The following is a 26488-nucleotide window of genomic DNA, read 5'->3' as shown; positions in this document are numbered from 1 at the left end:
ACATTGTGTTCAGTTGATAGACATACATATTAGTGGCATTTTATATTAATCATGGATTTTGGGGTTTTATCAAAGAATTTGTGACTTTTATCAGAGACTGCAATTTTTCGTCAGAGAAAACCAGGATTCCTTGTGATCAGTGTATAACGTTAACAATTCACTTCCTCTTTAAAAGGTCTAATTGCTCTCAAGACATGAATAGCAAAATTATTTTGACTAGTAGTGATCCATGATGATTCCCGTCCCCCTCCCCCGCCACAATAGCTCATCAAAACTCTTTAAGTGGTCCTCCAACCCATATAATTGCCTCTCCCTGAGGTAGATGCATACCTAGCTGTATAATTGCCATGAGAGTGATAAAACTGACTTGCACAATCCTAGCTGCATACACAGTAGAAATATTAATATTTCTGGTACAACTGAATGCTGAGTCCTGTCCATTACAAGATAGCGTAAACATTTCTTGTTGTTGTTTTGTTAGTCTGTTGCAAGTACTTGAGACAAAAATAAATAAAGCATAGGAACTAGAAGTGCGTATCCCCAACACTGTAAAAACCCTTAAGTTTTGTATATATATGATTAATTAAATCTCTGATTTTTTTTTTTTTTTTTCCCCCCCAAGTGTGCATGTCAGGAGGAGGTTTCTCTTCACAGAAAAAGGAAACATTGTACATCCTGCTTACCCAAGGCAGGAGGGTGAGGGAAGGCTGGGGGAGGAGAAAGTGAATTATGGGAGTTACAGTCCTTCAGGCACAGATTTCTTCAAGAAGAAATCACCTAGCCAAATGCAGACACTTGCATCAGAGCATGAAAGCAATTAGTGAAGAATTTTTTGCCCTCCTTTGCTTCACCTCCATAATTGTTCCATATATGTTTGCCTTCCAAAAATAATTATCTAACAATAGCATGAATTTATCATTTGAAAGCTCAGGCCCATGTGGTTGGTAAGCTTTTCTGAGTTTGTTGCTGAAAAGTCTAATTGAAAAGGCTTCCTTCCAAAAATTCCCATAAATATTTACAATGATTATGAAAGTTTTAGTTGTTAATAGATAGTCCTTAATTGGCTAGCATTTTTTTTTTAAGGCAGTAATGATCTAAGCCAATTTTAAGTTGGCGAAAGTTGAAAGATTATGTGCAGTATTTGGAAAAATGGAAACAAGTAATGTGGGTTTGATTTTTTTATTTTGATTTTTTTTCCTGGCAATTAACTGGTGTTTCTGTCACATCACCATATTGCCTTTGCAACATGACTATTGTATTGCATTGACTTGCAAGCAACCGTATTAGCTCCTCTCAAAAGTGAAAATTTCACTGCTGTTTAAGCTGGTTGTACAATACTTACGTTTAAGAAGCACATGCATTTAACTGTAACAGACTGAAAGCAGGAGGACTCTTATGGTAGAAGAACTTGTATTTTGAAAGCTTGCCCACTGCTGTCCTTTGTTTCTGAAGCCATGGTAAACTAATATAATCTTACAGCTCTAACTTCTTTTTTTCTATGGACAATAGCCATGTTGGAAGGGAGTACATCTATTTTATTCAGTCCAGATCCTAGAATCTCAGGTGCTTACCCTAATATAAGTCTTAATATACATTTATATTTACTGAAATACCAAGCATAATCAAGGTGTGAAGGCAACCATTTTACTTAGTTTCATTTGATTGGCGTTGGGCATCTGAGTGTCTGGAGAGAGAAGCCAGTTGTTAGTGTGATAAGTGGCTTGTTCGCAAACCTCTGTTAACATTGTCTGTTAAATGTTGGAGGGGTGGGCATCAATTATTTTGCCTCCATCTCCAGCCTGCCTCATGCTGCTTCAAGTGTGTTCTGAAAGGCACTCGCTGCTGTTCTCTCAAATGTCCCTTTTCAGCAGGATTGCTGTTTTCAAAACTAGCCAAGGGAACAGGGAGAGAACTTGTCTCTCATTGTGAAGCAGCTAGTGCTTTTAATCCATAACATTTTAGACTCTAAGCAAATTGGGTGCCATTTCTCTTGAGAACAAAAGTTGACTACTGTCTTCATGACTGGCAGAAACGTATGGATGCAAGATATGGAACACAAGCAGATAGGATCTTACAAACTGAAATCTTAATACTATGTATGCCTTTCAACTGAAAGGCAATAGGAATGTCTTATGCCTAGTTTTATAGGCAAAAATATGCTTAGATCAGTCTATTTGTAGACTGACCTTTTGAGAACAAAGGCTAGTTGAAAGCACAGTAGAAATGCAGCATCTGAAATTTTGTGTTTGAATTGAATGTAACGTTGTATTGTGTAGACTTCATTAAGAGATTTTCATGTGAAATTTTATCTGAATATATTTTTATGCATTTCCTCATGCAGTGAGACCCCAGTTGACAACAGGCTAATTTACTACATCTTTTTAATAACTTTCCAGTGGCCAGAAGCTGGTAGAGGGTAATACTACCAGGGGAAAAACTGCTATGTGAAATTATTCTGAACTGACAAATAATGGCTTGCTTTTTTGACATCTGTTAAATAAGTGAATACAGCTGAATTAAGATCTCCACAAGGGAATTCTGTTCTATTCATCAATTGCTCTTTCCCCTTTTGCTCAGCAAGTAATTTTGGAGTGTCTGCTTTCTAGAAAAACCCCAAAAGAACAGCCACATTAGTTAGTTTGCAGCTATTGTATTCATGTGAATACAGTCTCTCTCCAACAGTCTAAAATGTAGGACTTTTAGATATGTATCTGGGTATTTTGCTTTTGTAAATCAAAATTATTGTTGCGAAGTAGTGAACTTCAAAATGGTGGGCTAGCTGCCAGGGTAGAGCTGTGCTTCCTCGCATGTGGCTGATCCTGCTGTTGCTTTCTGAGGAAGCCAATCACCCCTTCCCCACTCATCCCCCCAAAATCATGTGGCAAAACCCTGAGAGGATGTTACAGCCTGGTGTAAATTAAAAAGTCCCAATGATGGTGTAATCACCTACTCATGCCACTTCCTTCAAGCAACCTCCTGTCTTTCCAGCCTTTCTGGCAGTAGGTTGAGGAATATTGTTTGAGGTTTGCCTTATGTAAGAGACTGTCCCTCTGTGGGCAAGTAAAATTGACTTCAGGGTCAGCTGGCTCTGATAATGTGGCACAAAGCAGCTTCAGGATTGACTTTCCAATGTATTTTTTACAGATTCCACCCTGCCTCACCATTGGTGGTCATATAAATATGCTGCTTTCAAGCTACAACTTAGAAGAACTTTCTGAAATTCCAAATTACTAGGAAACAAAGTTACATTAGTTCATATGATAAACCAAATTAGATATGTATGTTTTGGCAGTCTAAGTTCAACACTAATCTGATTGGACCTTCCTGGTCTTATTTATTAGCCTTGTACTAGCTCCATAGGGGTAGGGTTGGGACCTGTATCACTGGAACATAAACTAAATGAACTAAAAATCCAAGATTCCTTGGCATAATTGCAGGTTATTGCAGTTTTCCTAAATCCTATCTTTTATCTGTGCTTGTCAGTTACTCCTGCCTTGGATCCCTTTGTGCCAGAAATTCTTGTTCTCCCAGAACCAAGGAGCCTGCTTCCTTAATTAGGGGAATCTCTGCCAGCTCCAGGTAGTTCCCCTTGCATTCTAAAAGAAATTTTAGGACTTTCTTTCCACAGAATGAGCTAGCTAGAATATTGCCAGGGATCCTGGTTTTCTTTGTTTAAAAATAGCAGATTCCTGATAAAAATCTTAAATTCTCTGATATAAAAAACCCCCAAAGCCACATTTTCCATGATTAAAATGGAATGCCACTAGATATATGTGTGTGTAGGTAGGTATTAGTTGAATGTTTTATTGATATATTTACAATTTTAAAGCAATTTGGATGCCTATAAGTGCTTCACTCGTTATAATAAATTCTAAATACTAATATTTTGGCATTTAATTTTTAATTTTTTTTTATCATGGAAAACCAAAGCTCCCCCTGCCCTCTTTCCTCACCCGGACACAGGTCCAGCTGCGGCTGTCTCCTCCGCTGTTTTGTGGCACTAAACAGTCCTCATATGCCATTGCCCTGCCTATGCTAGTAGTATCCCTTGCTCCCAACCCACAGCTTCCCCCACCCCTCCAAGTCCTGCTGGTGCTTTTGATCCCCAGCCCCTTTTCCCACCCCAGCCCTGCCAGAGTCTGTTTCAGAGGTCATGCCTCATTTCTCTGCCCACTCCAGCCCCACCTATGCTGGGAACTGAGGAAAACTCTGTGGGAGCTGTGCCTTAGAGAGCCAGGGTCCATGTTGTCCGGCCACCACAGAGGACCATGCGAGTTGTGACATTATTCATCACTGCCCTGCTGCCACTTACCAACGAAGCCATCTGCTTACAGACTTGGAAAAAGAACTGGTGCTTTACTTTCAACTCAGTGTGCCCCCATACTGAGCCCAACACATAGCTGATCGAATCAGCTTTAGATACATGCCAAAAAGCCCCACTCAAGTGCTCATGCCATACAGATGGTGCAATGCCGGGTCCAACTAACACATTGCTGCTTCTGGTAAATCGCCATTTTTCTACATCATAGTTTGTAGGGTCGGAAGGGACCTGAGCAGATCATCTAGTCCGACCCCCTGCCATGGCAGGAAAGAATACTGGGGTCAAACGACCCCAGCAAGATGTGCATCTAACTTCCTCTTAAACACCCCCAGGGTAGGAGCCTGCACCACTTCTCTTGGAAGCTGGTTCCAGGCCTTAGCCGCCCTGACTGTGAAGTAGCGCCTCCTGATATCTAACTTAAACCTACTCTCTGCCAGCTTGTGACCGTTATTCCTGGTCACTCCTGGCGGTGCTCGGGGAAACAGTGACTTCCCCAATGCCTGCTGATCCCCCCTGACTAGTTTATAACAGGCCACTATATCCCCCTCAGCCTTCTCTTTTGGAGGCTGAACGGGTTCAGGTCCCGCAGCCTGTCCTTATAGGGCCTGCTCTGTTGTCCCCCGATCATACGAGTGGCCCTCCTCTGGACCCTCTCCATGCTGTCAACATCCCTCTTGAAGTGCGGCGCCCAGAATTGGACGCAATACTCCAGCTGCGGCCTGACCAGTGCCGCATAGAGGGGGAGGATCACCTCCTTGGACCTGCTCGAGATGCATCTGTGGATACATGCCAAGGTGCGGTTGGCCTTCCTTACTGCCTCTCCACACTGCCGGCCCATGTTCATCTTGGAGTCAGTGATGACCCCCAGATCCCTTTCCGCCTCCGTGCTGACAAGAGGGGAGTTCCCTAACCTGTACGTATGGTGCTGGTTGTTCGTCCCGAGGTGCATCACCTTGCATTTGTCTGTGTTGAAACCCATCCTATTCTCGTCCGCCCACCCTTGTAACCTGTCTAGGTCTGATTGTAGCCTGTTGCATCCTTCCAAAGTTCCCACGTCCCCCCACATCTTAGTGTCATCAGCAAATTTGAGCAGGGTGCTTTTTACCCCCTCATCCAAATCACTGATGAAGATTTGGGCCCGACAGTGCGGGCCCAAGGACCGAGCCCTGGGGGACCCCACTGCCCACATCCTTCCAGGTTGAGAAGGACCCATCCACTATCACCCTCTGGGTGCGGCCCTCCAGCCAGTTGGCGACCCATTTGGCTGTGTGGGTGTCTACACCACAGCCCCCCAGTTTCTTAATGAGAACAGGGTGAGAGACAGTGTCAAAAGCCTTCCGGAAGTCCAGGAAGACTATATCCACTGCTACCCCTGCATCTAATGATTTGGTGATCTGATCATAAAAGGCCACCAGGTTGGTCTGACAGGACCTGCCACTGATGAACCCATGTTGGTTGCCCCTAAGCATGCAGTCCCCTGCTGGCCCCTCCTGGATGTGTGCCAGCATAATTTTCTCTAACAGCTTGCCGAGGTGAGACTAACCGGCCTATAGTTTCCTGGGTCCTCTTTCCTGCCTTTTTTGAAGATGGGGACCACGTTGGCCCTCTTCCAGTCCTCCAGTACCTCACCAGAGCACCACGAGTGCTCGTAAAGCCGTGCCAGGGGACTTGCAATGACCTCAGCCAGTTCCTTTAGAACTCTAGGGTGGAGATCATCTGGGCCGGCTGACTTGAATATGTCCAACCCCTCCAGAAGCTCCCTAACTAAATCCTCGCTAACCCGTGGCCCAGGTGTGCCTTTTTTGGGGCCCGAGGGGGCCCCAGCAGGGAGGTGGCTGTTCTGGTCTCTACTTAGGAAAACGGAGGCAAAGAAATTGTTAAACATGTTAGCTTTGCTGTCTGGTGTGACGACCAAGTTACCCATGTCATCCTGCAAGGGCCCCACATTACCCGGGACCTTCTTTTTACCCCCTATGTATTTAAAAAAAGACTTCTTATTGTCCTTAATCTGGGAAGCCAGTCCCAGTTCCATCTCTGCCTTGGCCTTCCTAACTGCCCCCCTACATCCCCGAGCAACTGCAGAATAGCCCTTCCTGGTGATGACCCCTTCTTTCCACTGGGTATAAGCCTCCTTTTTAGCAAGGAGACATTCCCGGATTCTTCTGGTGAGCCACAGAGGCTTGTGTGCTCTCCTGCTCCCTTTGATCCTCGTTGGGATTACCTTCCTTTGGGCTTGGAGGATCGTCTCCTTAAGGAGCGACCACTCTCCTTGGACACCTGGCTCCCCTCCCCTCCGGGACCTCAGCACTTCTCCAACTATCCTCATTGAAGTCAGCCCTCCTAAAATCTAGGGCCGCTGCCATACTGCATGCCTTTGCCACCTTGCGCTGGATGGTGAATTCCAGCAGGCGATGATCACTGTCGCCCAGGTGGTTGAGCACTCGCAGCCCCCTCACCAGGTCATCACCCGTTGCCAGCACTAGGTCCAACAAGGCGTCCCCCCTGGTGGGGCTGTGCACCTCCTGGGTTAGATGGAGGTCCTGCACTCTGGCCAAAAACATACGTGAGCGTTCAGACCTAGCTGACTGCTCTTCCCAGCAGATGTCCGGCAAATTCAGGTCCCCCATGACTACCACATCCTTAGCCTTCACTACCTCTGTGAGCTGACCCAAGAATTCCTGGTCAAGCTCTTCTTCCTGGTTGGGAGGTCTGTAGTAGACTCCCACCATTAAGTCCCTTTCCCCTCGACTGCCTTGTACTCTAACCCAAAGCACTTCAGAGTGCCCCTCCCCTGGCTCTTTGCTAATTAACGAGGATGTGTATTCCTCCTTAATATAGAGTGCCACGCCCCCACCCCTCTTTCCTATCCTGTCCCTCCTGTACAGCCTATAGCCCTTGACATTGACCACCCAATCATGTGTTTCATTCCACCACGTTTCCATAATCCCCACTATGTCTGGGCTGGTGTCATGTTAGTCAATGGCACAGTCAGAAAATAAAAAGGAGTTGGGGGGCAGTGCAAGGCAGGCCAGTGTGAATGGGGGTGAGCATGGCAGCTGGGGGAAGCAGGGAGAGTGCTTTCTGGGCGCGTGTGTGTATAGCCTGGGTGGGTGGGGCATCAAAATTGAGCCCAAGCCCCTAGGCAGGGGGAGCAGGCATGATGCTTTGGAAGAAGAAGGTCCATTGCTCTCTGTGGCAGAGAACATTTGCATGCTTGCCAGTTTACGGGCTGAAGCAGGCTTCACAAGAGCCTGCACGTGGCAGCACACCCAATCATGTGGTCACATGATAGTCAGGAGGCCACCTGATTGATGGAGGGTTCCTCAGGCCCAGAGCCAGGGAACAGGACCAGCCAGATGCAACTGGAGAGCTGAAGGGTGAACATCTTCCAGTTGGAGTACTGCTGTTCCCAGAACACCTGGAGGTCAGGTGTAGAAACTACAGGGATGGAGGAGCCTGGTCCTGGGAAATGATCTAAAACTACATCCTGCTGTAGTTGGATGATGTGGTGAGGCTGCCTGTGGTGGGGCGGTCTTCAGGAAATGCTACACCTGTGCCTCCCCAGTGAAAGGCCGATACAGGGTGCTGGAAAGCCTCCATTCCTACTGCCTTGTGGGTGCCCTGTGGAGGGGAAAAGCTAAAGGAGCACACCCCAACAGAAAAGCACAGGGCCAAGGCCCATTGAATAGGGCCTGAGGTGGGGTGCAGGCACATTGACAAACACCTGAGGCCTGAGTGGACCAGACCGTAGGCTGCACTGGGGGTCTGGGCAAGTCTACGGATACCTGAGGCCCCAGGGGCGTAAGACCCAGAGGCCCCAGTGAGTGGGTTAAGTGGCTGCCGAAGGCCATGTAGGTAGTAGGGTCTGAGGGGGCCTGAAGGCTGGCTGGAGCAGAGGCCCCAGTGAGGAAGAGGGCATGTGGCCCAGGCATGTCTAAAGACACCTGAGGCCAAGTTTGGGCCCGAGGCTGAATGCGGCCCAGCAATGGGGGAGTAATAGTGGGTAGTGGATTGGATGCTATCTGCGAAGTATGGAACAATGTACGGCTGGTATGGAGCCAAGTATTACACCCTTGGCATCAGGGCATTAAATGGGTAGCCTCTGGCCTAGAAACAACTTTTTAAAAATCACAACAAAGGTATGGCAGGCAAGTTAGATGGGTGGGCCAACGTTAGGACCAGCTTAGGGATGGCCCCTTGGGCACTCTCCCTACCTGCTGTGGAACCACAGAGTGCCACATCTGGCACCTGTCATGCCCCGATGCCTCCCCTCCCCCAGGTGTTCTTTCCCCATATCTCCCTCTGTCCCCACCATTGTGTCTGCGCATGCCTGCCAGCAGGCACAGGAGGAGACAGAGGGTGCCAAGGTAGTGGGCGGGTTCCATATCACAAGGGGCCTCAGTTCATAGCTCCTGGCTGCCAAGAGGAAAAGCTCCATGCTGGTGCTATCCAACTCTTACTCCCCACTCTCTCGCTACCCCACACCCCCCAGCCCCAAGCAGCCTCTTGCAGGCTGGAAGGCTGCCAGCCTGCAAGGGGAAACCCATGTGTTTCCTCTGTTTTTCCTCCCTTAAAAGATAAAATCCACCTTTTCCCATGTTTTTCTGTTGTGAATGGAATTATACAAGCAAAACTAATCCTAAGTTTAAGCAAGAACAAAAATACAAGTAATGTCATTTGTTCTCTCCTCTGGCTACCACCTAGCCCCCTGAGAATGTGGCCAGTATCTCCAAAAATCAGCCTTCCTGCTGGTCCTGCCAGCCATGACTGTTGGGACCTTGGGGACTTCCCCAAACTGGCAAAAATCCAAAGACCTTGGTCATCTTACAGACAGCCCTTTAAAGTACCTCCAAGCCATGACCACCACCCCCATCAGCATTGTCTCAGTTCTTCCTGAGTCTCCGAATCCTCCAGAAATTTCCCTCTGGCATTTTTCTGGCCAATGGGCTATCTTTCTCAAGTGTCTTTGCTGTAGAGGAGTTGGTATTCCCATTACAGGAAGATGATGCCTTTGGTGTTCAATCTATTAATGTTTCCTTCTGCCTGTGATTGGGAATGGCAGTTGTCTTTGCTGTAGTATCACAGTAGCAAGGGATATTTAGCAGATACACCAGGGGTGGGCAATTATTTGGGCTGGAGGGGCACTGAAGGAATTTTGGTGAGCTGTTGCAGGCAGGGAGGAGTTACCTGCCTCCTCCCAGTGCAGCACAACATGGCAATCAATTTGGCCCTGGGCCCATCTGATACATATCCACTGCTAGGGGTGCCAGATGGGTGAATGGGCAGAGTCTCCATGGAGACTGACCCGGGATCCGTGCAGGCAGGGTGTGCAGAGCTGAGCAGGTAGGGTGGGGTCACAATTGGGCAGGCAGTGGCATCTGGGAGTGGGGCAGATGGGTGGGGGCTGGGATCATGGGGTGGTGGTAGTGCGGGGCCAGGGCCTGGGGCAGAGCTGCGATCCACTCACCTCACATCCCTGCCCATAGAACCAGGGCCTGTCATAGGGACATACGGGAAGCACATTGCATCTCAGCCCCAGCCTGATGCTGTAACCACCCTGCAATCCTGGTCCCTGCCCACCCATCCTGCTCCCAGATGTTGATCCCCACCCATCCGTGGCTTTATCCCATCTGCCTGGCAGAGCCTGCTTTGCCTGCGGGGAACCTGGGCTGGTCTCCATGGAGACCCTGCCTGCCTGCCTACCCACCCACTCTGTCCAAGCCCTGCTAGCAGTGGGTGCATGGCAGATGGGCAGCAGGGTCGGGTCTGGCAGTGGTGGTGGAGACGCTGGCAGCAGCAGCCAGGCAGAATAAGTCACTGCTGCAGAGGCTGCTGGGAAGCTGACTTCAGCTGCTGCACCACCCCTGCCCATCATGTGCCTGGGGTCAACAGGATTGGCTGCACGTACCATGATTCAGGCTGCCCTCCTGTGCCTGGGCAGGTTGGGACTGAGGGACTCACTGTGGGCTGGATAGAATCTCTTGGCAGGCTGGATCTATTTTGCCCATCCCTGAGTTACATCTACTCTGTATTCCTAAATTGTGCATCCCTCAGTCCCTTTTTATTTAAACTATGACCAACCTCATAAAGGTGTATACAGTATAACATAATGTATAAAATAACAGTAACATAAATAGATACAGCATGGCATGGACTTTGCAACAAGACCACGCTTGTTGTATCAGTGAAATAAACGCAAGAAAAGCTTCCTGACATCCCCTGAGCCCCCAAACCATAGTAGGGTTTGTGCAAAGATATTTAAAAAAACCCACCAAAATAAAGCAAAAATATTAATGCTCCAGATTATCAGAGAGGTATTCACATGCATGAGGGTATACATTTAGCAAAATATTAGGGTACCTGTACATGGGCAGAGAGTCTGCTCTAACATGCTAGAATTGCAGTATGTCCAAGCACTCTCGATTAATAGTCTGCTGAAACGTTGCAATGTCTGTGCCCCAGCAGCCTCCCGCATCTCGTATCAACATTCCCACACCTCAAAATGGCAGCAGTGGTGTTTTATCTAAAGCTCATTCAAGCTTTAAAGTGCCCCCACCATCATTTTAAAGTGCAGGGATGCTGATACATGAGACACTCCAGCTACTTTAATTAGAGCGGCTCTCAGAACCAATCTCATTAAATAAAGCATCCTTCCCCCCACCCCTTGCTCCTGGGGCACACTTATAAAATGCCCTTAGAGACTTAGTAATAGAATGTACTCTGGCTTTAGCCTGGTACCTCCCATAGCACTTGGCATGCCACAACCGACTATTAGTGTATATTCTGCTGTGGCTTACTGTTTAATTCTCAATAAAACTCAAGAGATGAACCAGTAATCACTCAAGAGTGAAGCTGTCATTTCTAGGAGGCCACCTGCTGATTACATGTGATATAGGACAGAAACTCAACCTATTACCAGTTTACTAACTGTCTAGTTTTTGACTGTAGGAGTTTTAGTGCAAGAGTTAAAACTATCAGTATGCTTATAGACTTGTCAGAAGCCATAAGATTTGCTGGTAACAGCAAATGGCAACTAAATAAAAAAATATTCTTTCAAAACTCCTAAATACATGTCTAATCCATGAAATCGCTTTTTTCAGTTTTAGTGTACAAAGGGAGTGTCTACTTCTGTGTTTTTATGTGGCTTTTTTGCTTCACTTTTATCTGTAACAACCAGTCTGCTGAAGTGCCATTTTGTGCATGGCTCTCACTTTTTTTCTCTGAACCAATGTGAAGGAAGGGCAATTTCCTCCCTTAAATGAGAAGCAGGGTTAAAAAGTCCTTGTGTCCATTTTTCCCTTTCTTGTTTTTACCTACTCCTATCTCATATTGTAGGACTGAGACTGAGAGACTGGCCAGGCCTGTGTATAAGACCACATTCATCTCTGTTTATAGTAAACACACACCCCACAATTCCTTTATTGAGCTCTAGCTGGTGTTACACCTTTCCCCTGAATTAGAAAATGACCAATCAAAATTAAATCGTTCTTTACCACTGCTATTTTTCCTTCTTTCCCAAAAAGCACAAGTAAAAAGAGATCTGCACTGACTTTTTTCTTTTTGTAGACAGTGAGGCAAAGCACAGGTTTCTACACTGCTGACAGGTTTTTGTTAATAATTAAGGCTTCTGTTATGAGTATCTCCACTAATCCCTTTTTCACAACTGTGGCAGCAAGGCAAGTGGACAGACAGTCTCTTGGGCTAGTCCCGGGTCATAAAGGGTTTTCATTTGAAATCTTTAGGTAGTCGGGAAAGAATGAGTAGTATTTTCCCAGTTTCTAGTCTCATCCCCCACAGGTAATGTTTTTCCCCTACCAGAGGCCCTCAGTCCTGCCCTGTCCTAGAGGGATTATAATGAACATACTTCTGTTGGTGAAGTTGAGACTGAAAAGGTATTTACATTTAGTTGTAGTTTGCTGTTACTAGTAATGGACCTTGATGCTTTATAAGATCTGCAAAGCAATTTGCTTAGGCAAAGCCTTGTCCATTAATCTCCTTACTCCACATTTCATAAAAAAGGTTTCTAAAACTATTTCATAGCATGGATCACCTCTTCATAGAGTATGACTTGTGGATGCCTCCCTTCCTGTTCAAACACTTGCATCTTCTCATTTCCATTTGTAGTCCTGTAACATCTTTGTGACATTTACTTGCATGGATTAATAATACTAAGGAAGCACATGCTGCCTCTTTAAACTGTCAGTTGGGGCAGTGTAGCAGTAAGATGCCAGAAGAAACCAGAACTAAGCAGCCTGTGTTCCAGAGAGTACCAGTAGTTAACATGTCATGTTGGAACTGCTGTCGTTAGCATGATGACCAACTCTTGCAGACTCCAGAGCAATTTGCTTCCATTTTCTCCATAAATTGTAGCCCATATCCCTTCCACCTGAACTTCATCCTCCAACTAATGGAAAGTCTGAGAAGAAGCCAGCCCAGAACTTCCATGGTGTTGTAGTTCTAGCCACTCTCTGAGACGATAATTTGACTTTATTTTGATGCCTGCATTATGAAGATTTAGTAATTTGAACATAAATTGTTAGGTATAGGATACTTTAGGGGGATATGTAATATATTCCCTTTTGTGAACTGTGCAGAGAGGATGTGTCTATAAGATCTGAAAAAGCCTGTCCGTAACTCCAGCTGTAAAGGCTTACTTACATCTTCAGCTCTGGAGGTCTTGAGTTCTAGAGGTCCCACACTCACAGTTAATCAACCAGTAATTTGCTGCATCCTGTTCTACCATCCTGACAAAAGTTTCTGTGTACAAAGGCCAAAGTATCTTAAACATGTACCAAGCTTCTAATGAAAAATTTCCTAGTTATGGTTATTCTTGGCTTCTTCGTAATAACCACTGAATAGTACCTGGACATAGCCTTTGGTTATTTAGCACCATAGGGCGTTTTCACATGTGCTTCAGGGGTTGGGGAGGAGTGTCTTGTGTATCGGTGTCACCATACTTCAAAATGGCAACAGGGGCGCTTTATCGAAAGCTTGTTGAACGAGTGCCCCTGCCACCATTATGAAGTGCAGGGGCGCTGATACACAAGATGCAGAGGCTGGATGGAGTGCGGTAATTACCTCACACCAGCAGACTTCATTAATAGTCTGGTCTGTGCACGAGCACCCATAACGTGTATGATTAAATCAGTTGATTCAGATAAAGTTTTTATTTTTATTTGGCACTGAATCCTCCTGGAAGATGCCTGGCCAAGACATATAAATCTTAATAAATAACAATCTAAAGAAGAATATAATGTGATTTTAAATACCTTTTATCAGTAATGTGTGCCAGTTTCTAAATAGGTGACATGACAGCTGCCTATCATGCATTAACATTTCCATCAGAGCTCTGATTCTAGAATTAAGATTTCATCTATTACTTAAATTTTTTTTAAAAACCCACATCAGTGAAGAAAAGTGTTTATATTATTTTATTGGCCTTACCTTTTATGAAATTTAAATTAACATTTCGGAAGTGCTAGGCACGGTAGAACAATTTTAAATCAAGGCAATTTTGTTTCATTTACACATGATTGTGTGTGTGCATGCACATATGTGTGTAAATAAATAAAAAGGTTGAGCCTTTGTCAAAACCAGGGATCTGGGTTTTCCATTAGTTGCAGAAAAATGTGGCAAAATGCAGATTTTCTCTTTTAAAGGAGAAAAACATGGGAAATCACAGGTTTCCCCTTGCAGGGGCTGCTTGGGGCTGAGGGGAGCAGGACGCAGGGTGCATATGGCAGCCAGGAAGCATGGTGGAGGGCAGCTTCCTCCAGGTATGTCCTGTGGGAGGGAGGAAGGGCACAGGTGATGCTTTGGGGAAGTGGCGGGGGGCATATGTCATCCCCACCCCCTTACAGATTTCTCCCCCCAGGGAGGCGTGGGGCTGCAGGCTGGCTAGATCAGCTTTGGGAAGAAGTTCTCCTCAGCCCAGTGGGTGGGACCTGGGGTGAGGTGGGAGGGAGTGCCAGGCCTCCAAGGTGAGGTATCCCCTGCCTGCCCAGCAGCAGCAGAAGGCACAGCTCGGTGCCTCCATTACTGTGCCTCACTGTGACAGCCATGGCTGCATGGCAGTTTCTCCTCTACTGGGTCCTGCCTGCTTGGCCATGGAGGCAGCTCCTGTCCAGAGCTGGTCAGGCCAGGCTGCAGCCCTGTGCCCCACTGTGAGTACAGAAATCTGGGGGAGTCAAATGTCCCTCCTGCTCCCCCCCCCTTGCATTGCCTGTGCCTACCCCCACCCTCTTCCTCACACACTGTGGGTCTGTGGGTGGGGGGCAGTGGGGTGGGAGTGATGAGCACTAGTAGGGATGGGGGACTATGGGTAGGGAGTGAGGGGGATTGTGGGTCAGGATTGAGGGGCACCAGTGGGGATGTAGGACTGTGGGTTGGGAGTGAGGGGCACTAGCAGGGCCAGGGGGTCACAGGTCAAAAGTGGAGAGCACCAGCAGGAGTGGGGTGGGACAGGGGACCATGGGTTGGGAGTGAGGGACACCAGCAGAGATGGGGGGGGGAGGTGCTGTTGGTTGGAAGTGAAGGGCAACAGCATGGGCATGGACAGGGCACTGGTATATCAGGGCTGCTCAGCAGTACAAAGCAGCAGTGGGGGCAGGAGGGGAGCTCTGATTTTCTATCGTTAAACCAAAAGCAAATGCCAAAATGTATAGGTATTTAGAATGTATTTTCTTACAATTACTGAGGCACTGGTGGGTTTTCAGACGGCTTTGAAGTTGTAAATATAGCAGTAAAACAGTGTATTCAACTGATACCTGTGTGTATATATAATGCAGTTTCATTTTAAATTAAGAAAAACATGCATTTTGGGAGTTTTATGAGAGAATTTTGGATTTTTATACAGAGAAAACCAGGATCCCTATTCAAAACTAATTTGTAAAGTGTTGTAACTCTAGGTTAAAATTTATAATTCACTGCATTTTAAGTGTGGCTTTTTAAAGTCACTCTTAGTAAGGTCTGTGATTTTCAATCTTACCAAACCTTTGAAATAAAGAATATAAAGTTAAAAGTAAATTTGATCCCATATTTAGGCATGCTTGTAGCCTTAATCATAGGAGTGCCCCAGCTGCCTTCATTTTTACGTCTCATGCTTAAATGTTAAGCACACGTATATGTTTGTAGCATCAAGAGCTGAAGTTTTCTTCTAGCAAGAACTTTTTATAAGGGTGTAAAATCTTAGTCAGTTCAAAACAATTGCATCATTTTTCAATGGTGAAAACCAGCTTAAACTTTCAGTGCACCAGATAAAGTAATTCTGAATGATTTTTATATGTGCAAGCCAAAATTGTCAAATATAGGACCCTTATCTTAGACTCCTAAAAAGCATCTACGTGATGTAGGAGCCCCATTCCCTGCAAACTCGGTGCTGGAGACTGGTCAGAGTATTTTAGTTTTCTTGATTTGCTGGCTGTTCCGGTTCTGGAGGTTACATTGTCTCCAAATGATAGCATAGGCTATTTACTTAACAATTTTGTATTTGGGTTTGTGGATTCTGACAGTAGAGATGCTGATGAAACCCTGAACTTGTCTTTTCAATGCAGAAGATTATTGTAAGCGTGAAGCCTCTACAGAGGCAGACAAGGTTCTTTGGGTGAATCTGATATCTTTTATTAGACCAACTAAAATAGTTGTAGAACAATTTTTAAGCAAGCTTTCGGGTTCAAAATCCCTTCGTCAGGTTAAGGAAGTTTCGGCAGTTGATGTGTGCTCTTCCTGGATGGAACGAACAGTAAAAAAGCCAGAGGCTGGGCTGGTGTGCATACGATACAGGCAGTCAGTGAAAATGTAGATTGAGGAGTCAATGGGTGAGAGAGATGCTGGGTGGTGAGGAGAGAAGGGGGATGAATAGTGGAGAAGTACCTGGGAAGTCAGCTGTCAGGCAGGTTTATAATGTGTCATAAATCCAATGTCTATATTTAGTCCATGATCTTTAGTATCTGGGAGGCTGATGAAGTGGAGTTCATAGACTCGTCTCTGGGAAGTGTTTTGTAAGTTCCCTTTGAGGATCAGGACTGAGAGATTGGAGAGAGAGTGGTTTTCTTGTGAGAAATGTGCCCCCACAGGTCATTGGGTATTCCTGTCCATATTTGGTGCACCAAATGCCCTGATGGAAAATATGTAGGAGAGACCAAACAACAACTGCGCACCAGAATGAATGCACGCTGGAGATCTGTCAAAGACTGGAATACCCCAGGCTCCAAGGAGGCAGCACATACCAGCAGTGCTCCCCGCTGTGCTGCCCTCGCCACTTCTGCAAAGCAGCGTTGGAACCCGACGTTGCAGGGCACAGCAGGGGGCACAGAAAGCTGCCTGCTCTGAGCTCCCCGCTGCCCTGCCACACTTCCCTTGTGTGCATGGGAGCAGTGCGGGCAGCAGCGCAAGACTGTGCCCCTCGCTGCTGCCCCTGCCTGCAGGGGAAGTGTGGCAGGGCAGCAGGGAGCTCAGAGCAGGCAGCTTTCTGCTCTCCTCACTGCTCTGTTGCGCCAGTTTCCAACGCTGCTTTGCAGAATTGGCGAGGGCAGCACAATGGGGAGCATTGCTGGTATGTGCTGCCTGCCCAGAGCCAGGTCTGGGGCTAGGAGGCAGCTGGGGCCAGGGTGAAGAGGCAGCAGCTGTCTGCAGCTGGCCCAGGTTCTGGGTAGCTGCTGACAGCCACAGAGCCCGGGCTGCTTGCAGCAGGGCTTCCATGGGAGCAGCCTGGGTTCCATGGCTATCAGCAGCTACCCAGAGGGGCTGGCTGCAGCCAGGAGGCTACAAACAGCTGCTGCCCTCCCGCCCTAGGCCCAAGCCCCAGCTGTCTCCCGGCTCCGGGCTCTGGGAAGGCAGCAGGTGCCGGCACTGCGTGTGTTGGGGCTGGGTCCAGGGGTGGGGAGGCAGCAGCTGTTTGTAGCCTCCCGGCTGCAGCCGGCCCCAGCTCTGGGTAGCTGCTGATAGCCACGGAGTCCGGGCTGCTCCCAGCAGGGCTTGGAGCAGCCTGGGCTCCTGGCTGCCAGCAGCTACCCAGACCTGGGGCCAGCTGCAGCTAGGAGGCTCCAAACAGCTGTGCTGCACTCCAGAGTCCGGGCATCGGCTCTGCACTGATGCATGCCTCAGAGCATGTGGTGGGGGAGGGTCCTGAGGCAGCACAGCCCTGGTCTTTCCTCTGCTCCTGGCACAGAGGTGGTGACTGGGCTCGGGAGCCTGGCGCAGCTGTTTGTAGCCAGCCTGGGCTCTAGGCAGCTCCATGCTGGTAGTGATTGCACCCACACCTCAGGGCAGACTGTGCTACCCTGCTGTCTGCCCCAAGGTGCGCGCACAGTCGCTGCCAGCAGGGAGCTGATGCCGGAGCTGTGGAGCCTGGCGCAGCTGTTTGCAGCCTCCTAGCTGCATTTGGCCTCAGCTCTGGATAGCTGCTGCCAATCATGGAGCCTGAGCTGCTCCCAGCAGGGCTTGCAACCTCCCAGCCCCCTGCTGGGAGCAGCCCAGGCTCTGTCACTGGCAGCAGCTACCCAGAGCTGGGGCTGGCTGTGGTGTGCCGAGCAAAATGGCCTCATGTTCCATACTCAGCATGCGTCCCAGGGGTTGCTGACCCCAATCTAGTTGGTGATGGCAGGAAAGCATTCAAGAAATGGGGTAGTTATCTGTGAAGTTCAGTGAATTGATTGGCAGGATTTGTAAGCTTGTAATAAGCTGTAAAGCCACCGTCTTTATGAAGGCCAGATTTTTTTTTTATTTTTTTTTTACTGTCCAGTAGAATTACTAATTTCTGTTCCCAGCTCTTTCTGTGGAGGCATTTTATAAAAAATTCCTTTTGAGCAAAAGGATGGTGAGGTCATGAAAAAGAATGGTGGTTCTGTGAAAAATGTGCTGCTACTGGTGTCCATTTGTTTGTCCTTTGTGTTTTTTTTCTGAGAGTAGATTCTGGTGTGTAGTTCATGTCTATTTTCTTTTTCACCTACATAGTTTCCATGGGGCATCTGGTACACTGGATGAGAATACCATATGCTGTGATATAGCATCATAGGATTATAGACTTCAGGAGGTCACCTAGCCCAACCCCCTGCTCAAACCAGGACCACCCCCAACTACATAATCCTAGCCAAGGCTTTGTCTACCCAACTCTTAAAAATCTCTAAAGATGGAGATTCTACAACATTTCTGGTTAACCTGTTCTAGTGCTTTACTACCATGCTATTGAGAGAGTTTTTCCTAATATCTAACCTAAACTGTCCTTGCTGCAAGTTGAGACCATTGCTTCTTGTTCTGTCAGCTGCCACTGCTAAGAACAGTCTAGCTCCATCCTCTTCAAGTAGCTGAAGGTTGCTGTTAAATCTTGCCTCAGCTGTTAAATTCCCCCTAAGCCCAGCTCCCTCAGCCTCTTGTCATAAGTCATGTGCCCCAGCCCCCTGACCATTTTTGTTGCCCTCTGCTGGACTCTGTCCAATTTGTCCACATCCTTTCTGTAATGCGGGGCCCAAAACTGGACACAGTACTCTAGATGTGACCTCACCAGTGCCAAACAGGGGAAGAATCACTTCCCTCAATCTGCTGGCAATACTACTGCTAATGCAGCCCAGTATGCTATTAGCTTGGCAACAGGGGCATGCTGTTGGCTCACATCCAGCTTATTGTCTACTGTAACCCCCAGGTCCTTTTCTGCAGAACTGCTGTTTTAGCCAGCATGTGTGTGATCTGGGGATTCTTATGGTTCTCTTGTATTATCCTACAAATTTCAGCAAATGTTCAAGAAACCAGTCTGGTATAGTGTTTTCATATCATTCTGTTTCATGCCTTACTCCTTGATAGACTTTGTTCCCCACCCCTTACATTTTAATATGTTGCCACTCTATGTTGAATGATGCAAAGCCTGTGATTTTAGTGTTTTTGTGTGACCAGTGTTATGCATCTTTGGGATGCAGGTGGGGTGTGAAGTTACTCTCTTAGTCCTTGAGTGTCTACTCATTGGTATGTAGAGAACATTTTTTTTTTTGCAAGATCGCTACATCCTTGTTTTTGCTGATGGGTGGGGAGTAGGCAAAACCTTGGCTCTTCTACTGCTTCCCTACTTCCCTTACTGGCCTGAGCTGCATGGGCAGGGAAATAACTTGTCCAGTAGGAGATTGATGTAGACTACTTTCTCTCTCCCAGAGCAAGAGGGAAACCAGGTACCAAATGATGGCAGTGTTTGGTTACTAGGTTCCCTGAGGCAGTGCAGCTGCATCCTGCCCTTTTACTTGGGTTTTTTGATGCAGTTAACAATGTAGACCTTTGTAATCAAGGCAAACTGACTGCAATATGCAATTTGTGTGTTTCTCCAGGGAAGGAGGACACTGTGTGAAAATTAAATACAGAAGGAGCTAAGGCAGAACAACAAGCTGCTCTGATAAATAAAATTGCCCATGGAGGAAATAGTTTCAAAAAAAAAAAAGAGGTAACAGAAGAGGCAAAATGACCAGAGATTCTCATTACAGAAAATAGGCCTTGATGGGCACTTTGCTAGGTGCTTTATGCTCTTCAGCTGATGTTCCAGGGATAACTGGGGTTGGCCCTTTGTCTGATCAGGTCAAAATTTTGTAACAAAACTGAGAAAGCTCAGCCACTTTTAACTGCATTAGATCAGCAATGGGTAAAATATGGCCTATGGACCAAATCTGGCCCACCAGATAATTCTATCTGCCCATGTGCCTGCTCCTCTGAAGAAGAATTGTATCTGGCCTGTGGCTGCCCTGGCTTTCAGCACCTTTCGTCCTTCTCCCTTTCCTGTGTTGCAGCTGGCTGCAGCAGCAGTTCCGCTGGCCGGGCAGCCACTTCCCTCCCTAAGCCAGCTGACCCCCTCAGGTCTCAGCATATGCTTCAGGGCAGGGCACACTATGCTTCTGGCCAGGATTCTGCCCAGTGAGGCTGTCTCCACACAGCGTCGGCCTTGTACCCATTCTCAGAGCAGACAGCACAGTCAAAGCTCAAGTATGGTTCTTCCCGCTTGGGGGGGGGCAGAGTGAGTGCTGGTGGGAGAGGGGACATAGGGTAAGGGGAGGGCCAGGAGCCATGGATTATCTGCTTCAGCTGTGCCCATGTGGTCCAAAGCAGCATGCTGGGAACCCAAAGCAGGGAATGGGGTGCAGGGACAAGGGGGGAAGACAGCGTGGCACTGGCCTGGCCGGGATCAGATTAAGCCTGATTTGGGGGACAGTGATTTGATTCGCTGACTCAGATCACTGTCCCAATTTGATTCAGCCGAATCTGAATCTGAAGATTCAATTTTGATTTGGAGAATCAGTGATTCGGCTTTATAGTTTTTTTTTCTACGTACCTTGAGGTATCAGGCGTGGCTCATGAATGCTGAGATGGTGGGGCAGATGGAGTGTCCCACAGGAGTGCAGGGGGGCCCCCCGCATGCTTGTCAGTGGACCTGAAAATGGACCGGAAGTACTTCAGAGGAGAGCCACGTGCATGATCAGAGTACAAGAGAGCAGGTCTTATAAAGAGAGGCTGAAAGCTATGGGACTCTTCAGTCTGGTAAAGTGCAGGCTCAGGGGTGACCTGGTGGCAGCTTATAAGTACATAAGGGGTGTGCATCAGGATCTGGGGGAAGCAAGAGCACCCCAAGGGATGATAAGGTCCAACGGTCACAAACTCCTCCAAGACCATTTTAAGCTGGACGTAAGGAAAAACTTCTTTGCTGTCTGAGTCCCCAAGGCCTGGAATAGACTCCCTCCAGAGGTGATGCAAGCACCTACTCTGGACTCTTTTTAAGAAGCATTTGGATGCTTATCTTGCTGGAATCCTTTGACCTTAGCTGACTTCCTGCGCTTGGGGCAGGATGCTGGACTCGATGATCTTCTGAGGTCCCTTCCAGCCCTAATGTCTATGAAATCTATGTCTATAAGCTTTTGGGCATCAAATGCCCTTCTTCAGGTCTTCTATTATTTTTATAGTAACTTTGATATATGAAAATGTGATATTGATGGATTCTCTGCTGTGCTAAATGTAAACCCTGTAACAGTCTTTTTATAAGGTTCCTGTGGAATATGACTACATATGTTTTAACTCTGTCTCTTGACTACTGGCTTCCCTGAATATATGCAGTATGACTTGTGGATTTCATTAAACATTGGATGTCATCACTTCAGGGAAAAATAGTTAGATAGTTCCAAAAATAAGTCACCAGGCTTTCTAAGAACAGCAAAAGATCAGTTCTCATTGAGGCAAGCAGTGTAAAATGAATATGAATTTTCAGAGATCAAGCCTTTTTGGGAGATGAGGTGTCAGGGAATGCTAGGAAACTACTGAAAAATGAAGTATTTTTTTTTTCTTGGTCATAATTCCCAAATTTTCCAAAAATCAGTTCTCCCCCTCAATGAATGCATATGTGAAATTTTCAAATAAATCAGTTCAGGAGGAAGTAAAATATTTGTTTTCAAATGGAGTCAAGAGAAACTGATGTTTCTTAATTGTTTTATTTTCTGTTTCAATAAACCATAAACAAGAAGCACTACTTTTTCTTTTAGTGGCTAAATACGAATGCAGCTACCAGGAATTGTTGAGAATAGAAGCCTGTGTAAAGCAATATTTGTAAAGTACATTTCTGTGATTTTTCTGAAGTTTATATTATATACAGGGGGGTGGGTTTCTGGAAAGGAAACCCTGACTAGCAAGTTTGGCAGACAGCTTGAAGTTAATAACTGTGGCACTAAATACAGGGTTCTCCAAATTATTCCAGCAATAATTCACCAGACCAGAGACAATTATTTTAAACTAAAACACAATCCAACGACATGCAATGAAATAATGCAAAGAAAACTTGCTGATGAGACCCTCACCGTGCCACAGCTGCTTATGCTGTGTAAAAGACTGAGAACAACTAGTGAGACTCTAAAAGCCTTATATCTAATAGAAGGAGGATTCTCCTTGTGCGCACACACTATTTGAAGACATTGTGGACAACTGTCTCCCTAGATAGCTGTGGTGCAGGGAGTGTTTTGGGGGTAGCAGGGATGTGAAGCATATGATCACTGTACATACTTTATGCAGATTCCAGACTGTATATCAGGCCTGGGGAAGCAGCCATTGTGACAGTCTCATGGCCACCAGGACAGCTATGATGCGTCTAGTGGCTGTGCAGCTCCTGCCTGACTCTGCTTCTAATGTCACCCTCCCTCTATTGCTTGGCTGCCACACCTTGTTCTTATCAACAAATGAGTAAGGGAGGCTGCCCACGGGCCTTAGAGTGAGCCTTAACACTGATAAATCCCACACCAGGTCTCTCCTGGACCCCACTGATCTCAGTCCAGCCCTCACAGCTGATAGGCGCTTCTCGGCCTGCCTGTGCCCTTGTAACCTTAACGGCAAATTGCGTGGCTCTTTTCTCGCCCTACACCATACGCCAAGCCTCGTGGGTGTTATCAGTATAAGGTTAAGTTCACACACTTGGCACCCTTGGGCCCTCAGAGCCCAGAGTTTCTCACTCAGCCTTTTCCCTGAGCTCCTGGACCCCACTAGTCTCATGTTCATCCTCCCCGGACCCCTGGTCCCATGCTCCTTCTCTCTCTTTTGGCTCCCAAACCCCTGGTACAGCTCTCTCCTCTTCTCTGCGTGCATGGGCCTTCTGGTCTGACTGTCAGCTAACCCTTAGTTCCTGAAAATCTGGGTCCCACACAAAAACATTCTCTGTCTCTCAGCCCCGCTTTGTGTTTCTGGATCCTCTGATTACTCCCAGCCCTCTTTGGGCCTTGGGATCATGAATCTCCGCAGATCCTCACTCTGTAGGCCAGGGGTTTTCAACCTTTTTGGGTCCGTGTACCCCAGCGGCCAGATGCAGAGCAGTGTACCCCTGGCAGCTGGATGCGGAATGGAGGGAAGCTGGCACACGGCCAAACGCAGAGGGTCAGCAACCGCTGCATGTGACCTTCCTCTGCCCCCTGCGTCTGACCGGGCGGGTGGTGCCTATGTGGGATGGTGCATGGTGCCACGCCATCACCGCCTGGCCATACCCACTAGGGCCTCATCAAGTACCTCCTGCTCTAGGCCCTTGTACTCCCTGCTGGGCCCTACTCTCAGCTTGGGCTGCCAGCCCTCTGAATATGCCTTGCCTGCCCTTGCAGGGCACCAGGCTGAACTGCTAACAGCTTAATGAACACCTACCCTCTGACAGGCACTCAAGCCATCTCTTGGCTTAACATAAATCAGGGGCGCCTGCCCATATAACTAAGCCCCTCTCTGCCCCAGATACCTTCCTTTGTTCCCTGTGTCGCAAAGTGGCTTTCTTTTAGTATTCAGGAGCCCTGCTGCTAGGAGCTCCTTACTTCATGGCTCCCAGGGCTGGACAGGCTCAGGGCCGGGGCTTATTATATAGCTCCAGCCTAGACTGCTGCCATCGGTGGAGTCCTTAATTAACCCCCTTTGCCACCTGCCAGCCGCCTCTGAGGTTGCTTGCTCCCTTAAACGAGCAGGCAAACCCCAGTGCCCTGCTACAGCCATACTGAGACAGACCCACAGGACTGCCTGTTGGGGACCTTCCTGGCCCTCAGAACAACTCAGGATAAGGGTGGTACAGAAGTGGCTGAAAGTCTATAGCTCCATCTACCTAAGTTACAAGGTCTGTGCTTAATAGTTTTGATTCAATAAAACCATCTCCTCAAATTTTTGGAGAAATTATATTGTGCACTTTTTGGGGGAAATAATTCACACTCAACAGCCCAAAGAGAAAGCTTCAAGTTTTTCAGTACACTTTATTACAACTTTACATGCTGTGACAAAATGCCTTGCAAAAGCTGTTCCTAATTTAGATAGTGGGTCCTTATATAAAAGTGTAATCATTTAAAAAGAATAGTGAATTTACTTGGTTTGGCTACATCATTTCATATCACATGAGGCACTCCACCCTGTTTTAAATAATTTGTGTAATGAATATTATCTTAGCCAAAATGACCCTTGTCACGACTAAGATGCACTGTGAATCATATGAGTCCATTTCAGAAAATTAGAAATCAGTTTTGACCCTGATTTGATTGATACTGGTTCAACAGGCAGAAGATGAACTTGAGTGAAACAAGCTTTACTCTTTGCTCATTAGATATTAAATAAAGTGTGTGTTGTCCATCCACTTCCTCTGTTATGCTTGTGTCCCATTCACCAAAACGAGAGAAGCCAACACGGTTGTCATTCTGTATGATTCTGTCCAAATGGTCCAAAGCTCAGTAGCACCTTTTAAGAACCAGTTGTTTTGAAGCACTTGAGTGCTGTGTGTTCCTAGCCAAAAACTGTTGCCAGGAAAGCTCTGCTGCATGACAGCACTGGCAAATGCTTTCTGGAAACACTGCACTTTCTATTGCAAACAACTGAAGGGGAAAGCAAAATGAGAAAAATATGGGGAAGTATTACTCATGGAAATCCAAAAAGTGGAAGAAAAAAAACAGTAGGAGAGAGGCTGGACAAAACATGGACAGAATTGACTAAGAGGGGATAGAAATGTATTTTGTTGGCAGAAAGAAAATGGAACAAAAATACATTTTTTTTTCTTGCATCCCTCTGACTTGATTTTCTTTTTACCTCTCATCTTCTCTACATTGGAAAGATGCACTGGGACTGACCATTCTACTCTTTTCTGGCAGAAATTTGTGTATACACGTCTTCTGAATCAAAATAATGAAACCACTTTGCAATCACTTTCTCTGCCTTGGTAGGAGCTATATGAGTGTACAACTACATTGGTTCGTTTAGTCCTTTCACCGCTGTTTAATGCTGTGTTGGCTCACCCTTGACATGACGCATCGGACTATCTTACATTCCAGGACCATACCTCCCCTTTCCTTTAAATGGAAGATGCCAGAGATTGCAGGGTAGATTTGCAATTTATAGACTAACTAAATTAGATTATATATTATACAGTACAAACTTTTGTGGACTGAAGCTCATTTCGTCAGATGCTGTGAAAGGATGTGCACAAAGTAATGCAACTGCACCACTCCTAGATCCACCCCTGGCTTGTTCCTGTGCCCTTAAGAAAGCTCCCTTAAAGTACTTCCCAGTCATCTGGACTCCATTCCCCCTTAGACTCTCCTTCCAGCGGATTCTACCCCTGAGTTTATTAAAGTGTGCTTTTCTGAAGTCCAGTGTCCTTATTGCTGCATGTCTTCCTTCTTTCCCATAGGATCTTGAACTCTGTCATTCCATAGTAACTGTTACCTGTTATCTTCTACCTTTACATTCTCAACCAACTCCTCTCTGTTTGTGAGTAGGAAGTCAAAAAAACTTTCCCCGTTTGGCCTCTCTACCATCTGTGTCAAAAAGTTGTCCCCAGAACACTCCAGGAACTTAGTGGACTATTTTTGTGACGCTGTGTTACCCACCCAGCAGATGTTCTGGTAATTAAAGCTCCTCATGAGAACCAGGTCCTGTAATTTGGAAGCTTCGGTTAGTTGTTGAAAGAAAGCATCATCTACCTCCTCTTCCTGCATCTCTGAACACGTGTACATTGCCTCTGTATATAAGACATTCTTTTTTCCCCCTGCCTATCTATCCCTCCTGAACAAGCTATACCCATCCATGACCATACAGCAGTCACGTGAACTATCCCACCATGTCTCTGTAACCCCAGTTAGATCATAATTCTGTACTTACGCAATAATACCATAGTAATAACCAGGCACAACATATTGTCACTAACGGCACCTTAAGAAAATTATTTTGATGCTGAAAGAGTGATCAGTTGGTTGTTGTGTCACTTGCTGAAGCTAGCGGAATTGACTTTCCCATGAAGTAACTTGATGTAGGTTATTAAATACATGTGTATATTTATCATTGTGTATTTAGTTTTCACTTTTGTCAGGGCTTCCTACGAATAAGGTAGGGAAACCTTATGACTTCAATCAAATGTTTGTAAGGGCAGAAGAGTTTGCCTTACTTTGGCACTGATGTGTTTTGCTTTCATAAATCAGGATCATATAGAAAATATTTATTCTAAATTCAATATAATTAAAATACAGAGAAATTGAACATCACATACAAAATGTTTCAGGCAAGAAGAGAAAAAAAACCTTGAGTATAAAAAATAATAAATGATAAATAATATATATAAACACAGTATATTTATAAGAAGAGACTGGGAGAGAGGGGAACTACTTCAATTCTTTTATGTTTTAAAGGCCTCTGTCTAGAAGTTGATGGAAGTAATTCCAG

General features: G+C 46.4%; 1 protein-coding gene and 1 long non-coding RNA gene across 3 annotated transcripts in view; both read left to right on the top strand.

Moving 5' to 3' along the window:
• The window catches only part of LOC149864933 (uncharacterized), a 41594-nt gene extending 15108 nt beyond the window's left edge, over window positions 1-26486 (top strand). The window contains exon 4 of the long non-coding RNA XR_016442413.1: window positions 26455-26486. This is a non-coding gene — a long non-coding RNA (uncharacterized LOC149864933). The remainder of the gene's footprint in view (window positions 1-26454) is intronic.
• Window positions 1-26488, top strand: part of FAM171A1 (family with sequence similarity 171 member A1) — a 120738-nt gene that overhangs the window by 28285 nt on the left and 65965 nt on the right. The gene's annotated exons all lie outside the window — the stretch shown is intronic.

This window comes from Crocodylus siamensis, chromosome 5, assembly GCF_052110815.1.
Source record: "Crocodylus siamensis isolate JL-2025a chromosome 5, ASM5211081v1, whole genome shotgun sequence".
NCBI classification, from domain to species: Eukaryota; Metazoa; Chordata; order Crocodylia; family Crocodylidae; genus Crocodylus; species Crocodylus siamensis.
Note: the sequence above shows the minus strand (reverse complement) of the source record. Positions and strands in the feature narration are given on the sequence as shown.